Consider the following 10,641-nt stretch of genomic DNA (forward strand, 5'->3'; position numbering starts at 1 on the left):
GACTCAGATGTGCCAATAAAACTCTTGGCCAGTTTTCCACAGCTTTGCTGAACTGAGAGCAAATTAAACTGACAAAGCAATTTTTTCCCAGGGGTAGAAGAGCTGCTTTCTAGGATGGCAATCCAGGCAAACTCTTACACTTAACCTAGAGGGAGAGTTGGGATTTGTAAAACTGCTTTTCTTGCTTTCAGAGAGACATCAGCTAAGGTTCTCTCTCACACACAGTGTGAAGGTAAAGGCATTCCTTCCTGAAAAGCCCCATTCCAAGGAAACTAACAGATGATGCAAACAAGTAAGCACAGAAATATACTAAAGAAAAGGTGGGATCTAATCTAAGATAAATCTGAATCCAAAAAGGAATAAGGGTGGCACAGAACCACCAGAAGGTTCAGCGCTGAAACCATCCAGCTATGTCTTAAGTGAGCATGGGTAAAAATTCAGAAGAAAAGGCAGATTCCACCCTGCCTTCCCATCAGACCTGGTAGCTATCAAATTTCTGCCCTCAGCCTGGGAAATCTCGATGGGCTCTGCTTGTGCTGAGCTGAACAAGGATGCTTCTAGTCATGGCTGGCTCAGCAGGGCTGTTCTAAGGCACATGGAAACGAGTGGTGTCCTCACCCCTGCCTGCAGCCTCTTTACACTTTACAAGAGCTGTGCTGATGGGGAAAAGTAGGACAGCTCCGGGGCCAGCCAGCACCTGGCTGTGGGCACCTGCATCCCAAACCAACCCAAAACACGGCAACACATCCCAGACAGGCCACTAACTGACACGTGGGTCAAAGGTTTTGGGGCTTTTGGGTTTTATTTTCAGTACCATCAGCAGCAGAAAAAGCACTCTGGAAATCCTTGTATGAGAAAAAAAAAACACACGAGGCAGGTTAAAAGGTGTGTCAGTCAGGGATGAAACTCCTGGCACATTTGCAGATCTACCTGTCCTAGGTGCTGCCTGAACAACCTGGCATCACACGGTTTAACCCCCTGTGCCTCAGCTTCCTCCCTTGGGGGTGCAAGGCTGCAGTATTCCCCCCACAGAAGCCTCTCTGCATTTGGGAGGTGGCACAGAGGCCACTGGTACCGGAAACCTGGCAAAACTCAGACTTTTGGATCCAGGGCGCTGCTGTTTCGCATTCACCAACTATTTATTAATCAGCACTGTCACAGCAATCAAATATTGTCCACAGCAGCTTCTGTGGTTCTCCACAAACAAGAACAAGCCCTGACAAAACTTCTGTCTAAACCCAAGTGCCAGACTGCCTGCACTGGTGACTCAGTTTCTTACTATTTCTGCCTTTAATAGCAGCAGCTCTGATAAGATTGCTCGGAGTGGCCCATGTTCAGCAGTTTAATGGGTACCAGCCCAGACAGACTAATGGATCTAGAGACCAGGAAAGAGCAGGAAGGTGAGCTGAGTGGAGAATATTGAGGCTTTTAAGGCAGAAAAGTAGCAGCTAGACATAGGGTAGCTGACTCACAGAGCCTTGGTGGAGACAGATATCCTCGCTGGGCGTCCCCAGTCATCCATCACCCCGTGACAGGCCCATGAGAACCAGGCATTTCTTGAAACAATTTGCAAAACGCAAAGCTGAGCTGGGAAGGGATCCTGGGGCGTGGGGCCAGACATGCAGCCAGGTGAATTATTGTCAAGTCTGAGCTCACAGGCTTTTCCCTCTCCTGCAGAAGTGCATTTCCATTCCTGTTGCCTCATATCACCACCAAGGCGATGTCAGCACCCCAGAGGAACCAAATGTTCCATCCAGCACCATCCATTTCTCTGGCTCTGAGAGTTCCAGACAAGACAAATCTGGTCCTCCTCCTCATAACTCTCAGACCCTAATAAACGAGTTCTGCCAAGGAGCAGGAGGTGTTGAATTCACCCCTGTGCAGGGACTTGCCTCAAAGGTGTTTTACCTGCATGTTGTCCTGGTGGGTGACTTTTCAGAGTCTGAGCCACAGAGAATGAACTTCAGTCTCCTTCAAGATGCATTTCCAGACAGTGGGATCTGTGAACAAAAACCCCCCCAAACATTTAAGGTATCTGCCATATCAGAAATGGACTAAATAGGGAAGGATTGGATTAAAATTGCTCTCATGCTCCTTCAGTGAAACCTTTAGGACTTTTGTTTTACTTCTTATCAAAAGAAAATCCTGACTACATACGAGGGGAAGAAGACAGAAATCAGGGCCACTATGTGTCCTTCTGCAAAAATATTTGTAGGATGATATTTATTGTTCCCAAACTGCCTGTGCAGAGAAGGACCTGTTACCCTCTCCTCACAGGTGTTAAGTGTTCTGAGCAATGAAGAAAGGTTTGCACCAGCAGGAAGGTGAACTGAGAACATCTAAAAATCATTTGAGTTGCCAGCAGAGAATGAAAAACCTCCTGGCCTCGTCACTGGAGTGATGCGAGGGGAGGCCGGGAGGGGCAAGGGACTGGAGAGAGAAAAGGAGTGATCCCATAATTAAACAAAAGGCTTTCTCTAAAGCCCCCTGTGATGGATGTGCTCCTGCAGGCTGAGAAACAGCTGGTGCTGCTCAGTTTTGTTGCACTGGCCATAAATAACAGCTCTCCCGGGATGTGTGGGGAGGGTAAAAATGGCACTTGGCAGAAAAATTGCGACAGGGACAAGGATGCAATGGAGACCTCGAGTAAGGGATGCAAAAGCCAAGGTTCAGACAAAGTGCTGATTTATCCTGTCCTGCCCTGGAGGCGTCCCTCCCCCTTCCCCAAATCCACAGAGCGAGCAAGGCTGGAATCAATAGCTCAGCACGGCCACAGAGAGGAGGAGGAGGAAAGCAGCGCATGCACAGGATGGTAGATAGGAAATAAAACCTGGTGGGGAAACAGGCTTTTTCTTCCAGGGGAGGGAAGAGAGTGGCATCCAATGTCACAAGCAATGCCATCCTTGTGACAACACCCAGACAACTTCAAACCAGAAGATTTCTACACACATTGCAGGGATGGCAAATCATCCTCTGGCTGCTGGAAACCAACATTTGGGGAAGGGAAGACATGTCCAAGTCAGAAAGAAAAGCTCTGGGAGAACTCAGCTGCTCTGGTAATGCTCAACCTCCCCTCTCACGCTGCTGGCTGTGTGCATTTTAAGAGCCCTGCATCAGCCTTGGCCCTGGGGGAACAGGGAAACTGGTGTCTGTGGGGATATTTGGCAATCCCAAACTGTCCAACATCACAGAGAGAAGGCAGGGCCAGGATCCAGGCTTAGTCAAGAGGTCTCTCAAGCAGCAGCTCCACAGCAAAGTGCCCTGGTCACACAGTCAGTACTAGAGACCCTCAGACATCCCTCATCCCTGGTCCAGCCCCCTCCTCAATGAGGCCAACGTGGGGCTGTGCAATAAAGCAGGAATTTCTTTAAATCATGAGCTGGGCTTGAAATCTTTATCTCAAGCCAGATGGAAAACCTCCATGAACATACTCACCCTACAACACACCCAAGGACAGATTGCAGATGCTGGGGGTTCTGTCAGACTTTGCTGCTGCTCTGCTGTCTGAGGAGGTGGCTTTCCAGGAAGCCTGTCCTTTGGGCTTGAAATCCTTGGGTCATACCTGCAAACCTGAACTCAGGCTTGCTGATTGCATTCATCTCCATTTCTGAGCAATGGTTCTTTGGACAGAGAAGTGCTCCTTCTCCTGCAGACCTGAACCTCTCAGCTAAGGCGCTACAGCAATGTTGTGCACCTTTCCACTTTAGTTACTTAAACTAAATTGCATCTCATCCCTGGCAAATTTAAAAGGCAGCCGGCAAACCCGCCGAAGAAGAGCCATGATGGAATTCAATTTGTGTCGACTCTGGGCTGGCAGGGATTTACAGCCGAGCTCGATCCAGCACAATGCACTTTATTCTTTTTATAGAGCAGCCTGAACGCAATGGTGGAACAGGCACGTTGAGGGGAGCCGAGCAGAGGCAAAAGAACAGGAAGGCATTTTATAGGTTCAATAAGATTTATGAAGAAAGACGTTTCTCTGGAGCAGGAAGCAAGGGAATTTCCAAAAGCAGCAGAAAACCTCTGCTCTTCTCCAGATGCCTTTAATGGGGAGAGGAGTCGATCGTGTCCTTGAAGGTTTTTATCATCAAATAGAAAGGAACAGAAAGTGGAGTTATGCTCCAGTGACTTCAATGGCACAGGGGGTGTCCAGGGGTCCAGCACCTTCAGTGCCCCAATTCTCCACACCACACACTGTCTGCTTTCATGGGGCACAATTGTTGGCTGACTTCAGGGATGGTGAGGGGAAAGACTTTAGGTCTAGAAGGATATGGTGGGAAAGCATGACCCTGGCTGAACTGAGGAGAACGTGCAACACAAACGCTGCTGCCATTAATGGTCCTATCAGAAGAGCAGTGCCTTGGGGTTGTGGGAAGTTATTAACTCCCAGTGACCCACCACAGAGCCTGCTTCTCATCTCAGCTGTGAGCACCAGTTAGCAGAAGAGGAAGCTGTCAGCTGAGAGTGTCCTCCCTTGCAGGGCATCCTGACACAGCTGAGGCGGACTTTGCATCCAGCTCCTAAACCTCTGTTTTAACTGCAGTGAAATCTTCACTGGGCTGCAGACAAAGCCTGAGCAAAGTCTGGCATGTCAGAGCACTTCTTGCACGTCACTCAGTTTTCTGTAAAGTCAAGATGCTGATATTTACCTATGAAATCCGTAAAGCACTTGGAGAGTCTCAGCTGTAAAGAGATGTGGGGGAATGGATCTCTGCTAAGAGCTCTGAGTGAGAGCTCTCCCCCTCCAACAGGCAGAGAAGCCTTGTAAGACCCCCCATCACAATGGGGCTGCAGAATATCTACACCACCACAGCTGCTTCCAAGTGCATTTTAAAAATCATGGGGAGCCCCCAATAGCAAAGTGTCTTCTGAGAACCCCTAAATACTTTCAAGGCCCTGAGACTCACCATGTGAGCTGGCACAGCCCCCTTGGGGTGTCTCAGTGGCAGAAGACAGGATTTTGCTGTCCTTTCCTTATAGCCATCCCCGTTCCCCAGCTCCAGCTCCACTGGCTTCAGCTGCAATTAATTGGAACATCTCCCACTGATTCCTGATTAGCTGCTTTTGATTAGGGTTTAATGACTTCACTCGGCCCCTAATTCACAGGGATGAGCTTGGAAATGCCTGAGAACAGCTCAAACACAATGACATTTTCTCCCACCTTGAAGCCCCCACCTAAGCTCTGTACACACGAGCCCTGCTCCTCTCACCCTGCAGGACCTGCCATCCCCAGCCCTGCTCCTTCTCCCTGTGCCATCAGGCAAACCATGGCTGGGGATCCCAAAATCTATCTCCTGATGGTGGAGGATAGAGCTGGAGTGAAAAGATGGATATTTCAAAGCCACTTTGGCGCTCAGATAATCTACAAAAGTCAGGGCTTTGTATGTGGCTTAGCCGCAGACCTGAAGCCTGCCTGGAAAAGTCAGGCTAGAGTCAGGATCATGGGCCCATGGGTGACTATCCTGATGTGAAATGGGATGCTCAGGGATGGCCAAAACAGGCCTGTATTGGACTTTGGACCTTCAAGGAGGGCAAGCACTGGTGTGATCTGGCCCTTGGTGGGGAAGAGCAATGCGCTGCCCTTTGGGGCTGGACATCTCCAGCTGCTGTGTCCTGGTCCAGGATTTAGGGCAAAGTGAAAGTCTCAATATCCACATAGTGCTGAATCCTGGGGAGGATTGCCTTGCTCCCTCTCCCTGACTCTATCTTCCCTCTCTCTTTCCTCCTCCATCCCCAAGCTCTCATTCAACGTCTGGGGAAGGAGAGTGGGCAGAGGGAGGGAGTTTGCCCTGGCAGGGAATAGAGGTAAACCCAAACTCTACGTGGCTACTGGGAGCACTGGTGCCCACTGTGCTTCCAAGGACCAGGATTTGCATTTCAGTTTGACCTTGGAGGCTAAACTGAAGATCATGTCACGCTGCCTGCCTTGTCACCAGCCAAGGAGGTTGTAAACACTGGTTTCAGAGGCTGCCTTGCCTTTTGAAGATCTGAAAGTGCATTTATCTTCCTGAGACATGCATTAATCTACTAACTACCAGTGAAGATAAGGGGATGAAAAGGGGCTTGGTGGGGAGGAAAAAATAATAAAATAAAGCAAAATAAAGTAATCAAATAAAATAAATGAAATGGAACAAAGTAAAAGACTCATTTTCATCAGTAAGGAGAGGTCCATGGACTCTTTCACAGTGCCTTAGGCACTGATGTTCTATCACACAGCTGCCTTATCACAGCTCTCCTCTGCACCAGACTCACCCTGGCAGTGTGAGGTGACAGCTTACAAAGTGTCTGAGTCCCCCCTGAGTGCCCCAAGCTCCACAGTTGATCTCTTTAATCACCACATCTCAGTGACAAGGCAGTGAAGCAACTCAACTCCCAGCAAGACAAATCCAGAGCAGGTTGTTTATTTTCTCTCAGGCAGCTCTGACTCTGTGCCTTGGAAGAGCAAAGCAGGGCCAGAACCTGGAACCTTGCAGCAATAACCCCTCAGAGCTCTGTAGCTGGACCTCAGCTCCTGCTGGGGGAGGCAGAAGTATTTAAAAAGAAAATAAGCCTGGGTCGAATCCCAGCTACACAGAGCAGAGCATCTCCTTGCTGCAAGCCTCAGTTTCCTCAGCTGGAAGAGAAAATCAACATTGGACTTCCACGTGAAGGAAGTTGGAGATCAAGGACTTCTTGGGCGTTGTTTTGAATCATTCTCTGTGTTTGGCTTCTCTGCTGAGCCTGCCTCGGCTCCCCTGCTCTTCGTGGCAGAAGCCTCCTGGGTTCAGGCAGTGAGGGGTTGCTGGCAAAGAGGGAAAAAGGCCAACAACCCCAACTCATTTTGGAGTCAGGCACACCAGAGCTGACAGGAAGGGAAGAGGGAGCCAGCTGCCCCCAAAACCTGTGGGAGACAGCACCTCAAACCATGGGAAGGGAGGGAACAGTGGGCTCCTCCACCATGAAGTGCAGGCGTGATTTCATCAGCAACAGGATTTGGGCAGAGAGGCTTCAGGGCTGCCTTTTCCCTCAGCTGCATCCTGAGGGACTCTAGGGGATGTCACCACCTTCACAGCCCAGGTCACATCTCCAGCCAGGCCTGGCCCAGAGCCCTGGGCTGTTTGTCTGCCTGGCAGCTGAAGAGGAAGGTGGAGGCAGAGAAAGAGCTGGGGGCAGGGGAAGTGCTGCAGAACTAATAAAGAGCTTTGAAGGGGATGGGAAATTGAGTCAGGTTCACATTAAAGGGCAGGGAAATGAATGCTGAGATGAAGGCGCCTGCAAGTTCAAATGTATCAAGCTGATAAATAAATAAAGTTAAAAGAATGACTTTTAATTACATTTGAAAGAGAAAAATAGGGAGAGCTGGGGGGAATGATAGAAAAAACTCCTTCAAACCCAGACACTCTGGAGCTCTGAGTGTCTTGGGGACACTCCTCTTGCCTGCCTAGTGAGCCCAGGGCAGCCACCAGCAGTGGCAGGGCTGTGGGGACAGGAAGATCAACTGAACCTGGGTTTAATGCCTCAATTAAGGTTCATTCTGATCAGCTTTAAAAAGCAATTTAGCCCCACTAAGCTGCCCCAGGTCAGGAGTAGGGATAGATGGCAAGTCTCATTTGAAAGCCAAACACACACACATTGCCATCATTAACGGTCCTGTCCCATTAATGACAATAATATTGTTGGCTTAAAATGTTATTTTCATTGAACAACTGGAGAAGAATGAAATGCTTTCCTCCCGTTTTTGGTCTGCTGCCAGGAGCTGCCTGTAAAATCCAGATAAGAGTTCTCAGCACAAACTTCTGATAAGGGAATTAGCAGGTAAACTTTAAACTTTGGTGAAGGCAAAGGCGAGGAGGGGAGGGAAAGCATTTGTGATCTCTTCACAGGTGTCAGCTTGCCAGGCTGAATCTCACCAGACCCAGATGCCACGTTCCCTGAATCCTCATCCCTATTATCTGTCTGTACTGAGAAATTACCTGTTTCCATGGCTGAGGCCAAGGCCTCATCCCCTTAAGAATCTGCCTTTTTCCTCTCCTTTCTATTTTCTTACCCCCCAGAGACCATCCTCCATCCTATTCCTAGCACTGCTCTTCTCTCAAGTTGAAGCTAATTTCCTGTCAAACCTTTTGGGGTTCTTTCATCCCATTTTTTAAAAAACTTCCCCTAGATTATCCACAAACTCAGCCAGAGCTAAAAGTGGATGCACTGACTCTGGACAAATCTCCCTCTTGCAGATGCTGGGTACAAGAACATCTGTCATGGTCACGATGAAACACCTCGATGAAGTGCCCTCTGGAAAAGGAGGCTTTCACCCGATTTGTCCACTTTGCCAAGGCTCAAGTTCATGAAAAGCTAAAGCTGATGCACCAGAAGTCCTGGGACATCTGAAACTTGGAAGAAGGGGACAATATAGAAATGAGTCTGCTCCTACAGCCGGTTCAAGCTGTACATCCACTTGGTTTAGGAGTGATAAAATTCATTCGTCTTTGGTCACCATTTGGATGGACAAGTTATCTCCAGGGATATTTTGAATACTCATTCCACTGCTGGAGAACCTGTGTCCAAGGGGGATTAAATGAGCAGCTCATGATTGTGGAGGAAATGATGGCCAGAAGAGCAAAGATGAGGGCATCGAGTCATCTCTCTGTCTATCACTGAACCTGGAGTGGCTCCTAGCCAAGCTGTCCTGTGCTCCTTTTTAAAATAAAGTGGTGATACACTCAGCTGGGAGGTGAAAGAGTTTCCATGATCCTCCTAACACTGAACATATGATTTTGCCCTTCCATCCCCGTTACCCTCTGCTGTTGGGAAGGTGGGTTAGGCACAGGAGCAGGATGGTTCCTCACAGAAGCACCAAGATTTAGCAAACTGCTCCTTCCTGTTTTCCCATCCTGGCACTTGTCTTCAGGAGCTGCTGCCTGAGCCAAACAATGGCAAAGCCAAAATCCAGCCACCCCAAACAGAAATCACAGAGTTTTTCAGAAGCTAAAAGGAATTTGTTAATTTCCCCAAATTTGCTGGGTTTGGACTTTTATATCCTGAGAGGGAACACCAAAATAACACATCAAGGGCCATTCATGACAAATTTCCTGCTTGCACCTGAGCAGGCAAGCTGGGAATCTCACAGCTTGATCAGCAGCATTAACACACCCACTCCTTAGTTTTAGGATTGGTTGAGACCTCCAGGTCCTCAGAGTTTGGGAAAGGCTGAAATCTTTGTCATCCCTGGCTCCTTAAGACTTCCATTCTACATTTTGAACCCTACTTGTCCCAAAACTTCTGTCCTCTGCACTGCCATCATCAGGCACCAGTATCCCAAGAAACTCACTATTTCTGGAACAGCAAGAGCCAGGCAGGAATATCTTGTTAAGATATCTCTTACCGGTTGGAAAAGGCAGATTCATCTCTGTTGAAATGCTTGGAAGAAAGAGACCCAGTTTGATGAATTTCTTCTGCTGGGGAAAAAAAAAAAAAAAATTGAGACTTAGACAACTTGTTTTAACTTTTTATTCAAAGTCATTTTGTTTTGAAACTTAAGCTGATTACAATAAAAATATATTTTAAAAATGAAAAACAGGTCATGCATGAAACACTTTGATATCATCAAAATGAAGTATTGCAGACTATTTTTTTTCATTTTTGTCACAGCTCAACAGAAGTCTCGGTGATTTTGACTTTTTTCATGCGAGGACAAGGAATTTTAAGCCTCTATGTTTCTTTCTGGGATAAGCAATCATTTATAGTAATGTAATTTTTCTCAGAGAAAAACAGAACCAGCCTTTCAGTTTCTAGCTCTGCTTTGAACTGAGACTGAGAGTTAACTAGAGTGATCCAAAGTTGTTAAAAACCAAGAGAAAAGCTTTCATATTTCAGACTTCTATCTTCCTCTGCTCCCAGCGGCCAAAGAAAATGCCATTAGCCCTGGAGGTACTTTTGGTAAATAAAGAAAAGGAGAAAAGAAAAAAGGAGAAGGAAAAAAGATAGACAAGAGAATAGTCTTTATCTTTTATTTTTCTGTCGCAAATACATTATAAACCATTTTCTCCAAGGCGTCAAAGTGTCTCACTTCAGCCCTACAGAGCCAAGGGAGTCGGAGCTTTCAAAGTCGCCTTTTGAAAGGGACGGGTGGCTTTTAAAGGCCGTCTCGAATGCAGTTTATTGAGAGGGGCAGTTCGCCGGGGTGGGTGTGAAGGCTGCCGCAGAGATCCCGCAGCTCCGCTGCTCGGGATTGTGCGGGAGGCTGAGCGAAAACAGCTCAACTCCGCCAGCTGCAAACCTCAGCCCCTATTTGCACATCAATCCCCAGAAGGAGGGGACAAAGCCTCGCTTATCTCATCTCCCAGGTTTTAGTTCTTGCTGCTCCAGCGTTTATTTGACAGTATTTACCAGGGGGAGCTGTTCCGGGGAGGGGAGCAGATCCCAAGGTCATCACTGCTGCCCCTCGCTGAAGGGATCAGGGATTTGAGGGGCTCACTGGTGACTTTTGCTTTTCTAAAGCCAGAGCTGCTGCTGCTATTATTACTGACAGCTTTGCTGCCCACACCGCGGGGACGGGACTGGGAGCTCTGGGCTGTTGTATGGAAGCTGATTTAGAAAAAGGCTATTTTGGAGAAGTTTGGCTTGTGAGAAAGCCTCCTTTGGGTCTCAATTTGTTGTGGGCAGGTG

This window comes from Corvus hawaiiensis, chromosome 21 (genome assembly GCF_020740725.1).
Source record: "Corvus hawaiiensis isolate bCorHaw1 chromosome 21, bCorHaw1.pri.cur, whole genome shotgun sequence".
NCBI lineage: Eukaryota > Metazoa > Chordata > Aves > Passeriformes > Corvidae > Corvus > Corvus hawaiiensis.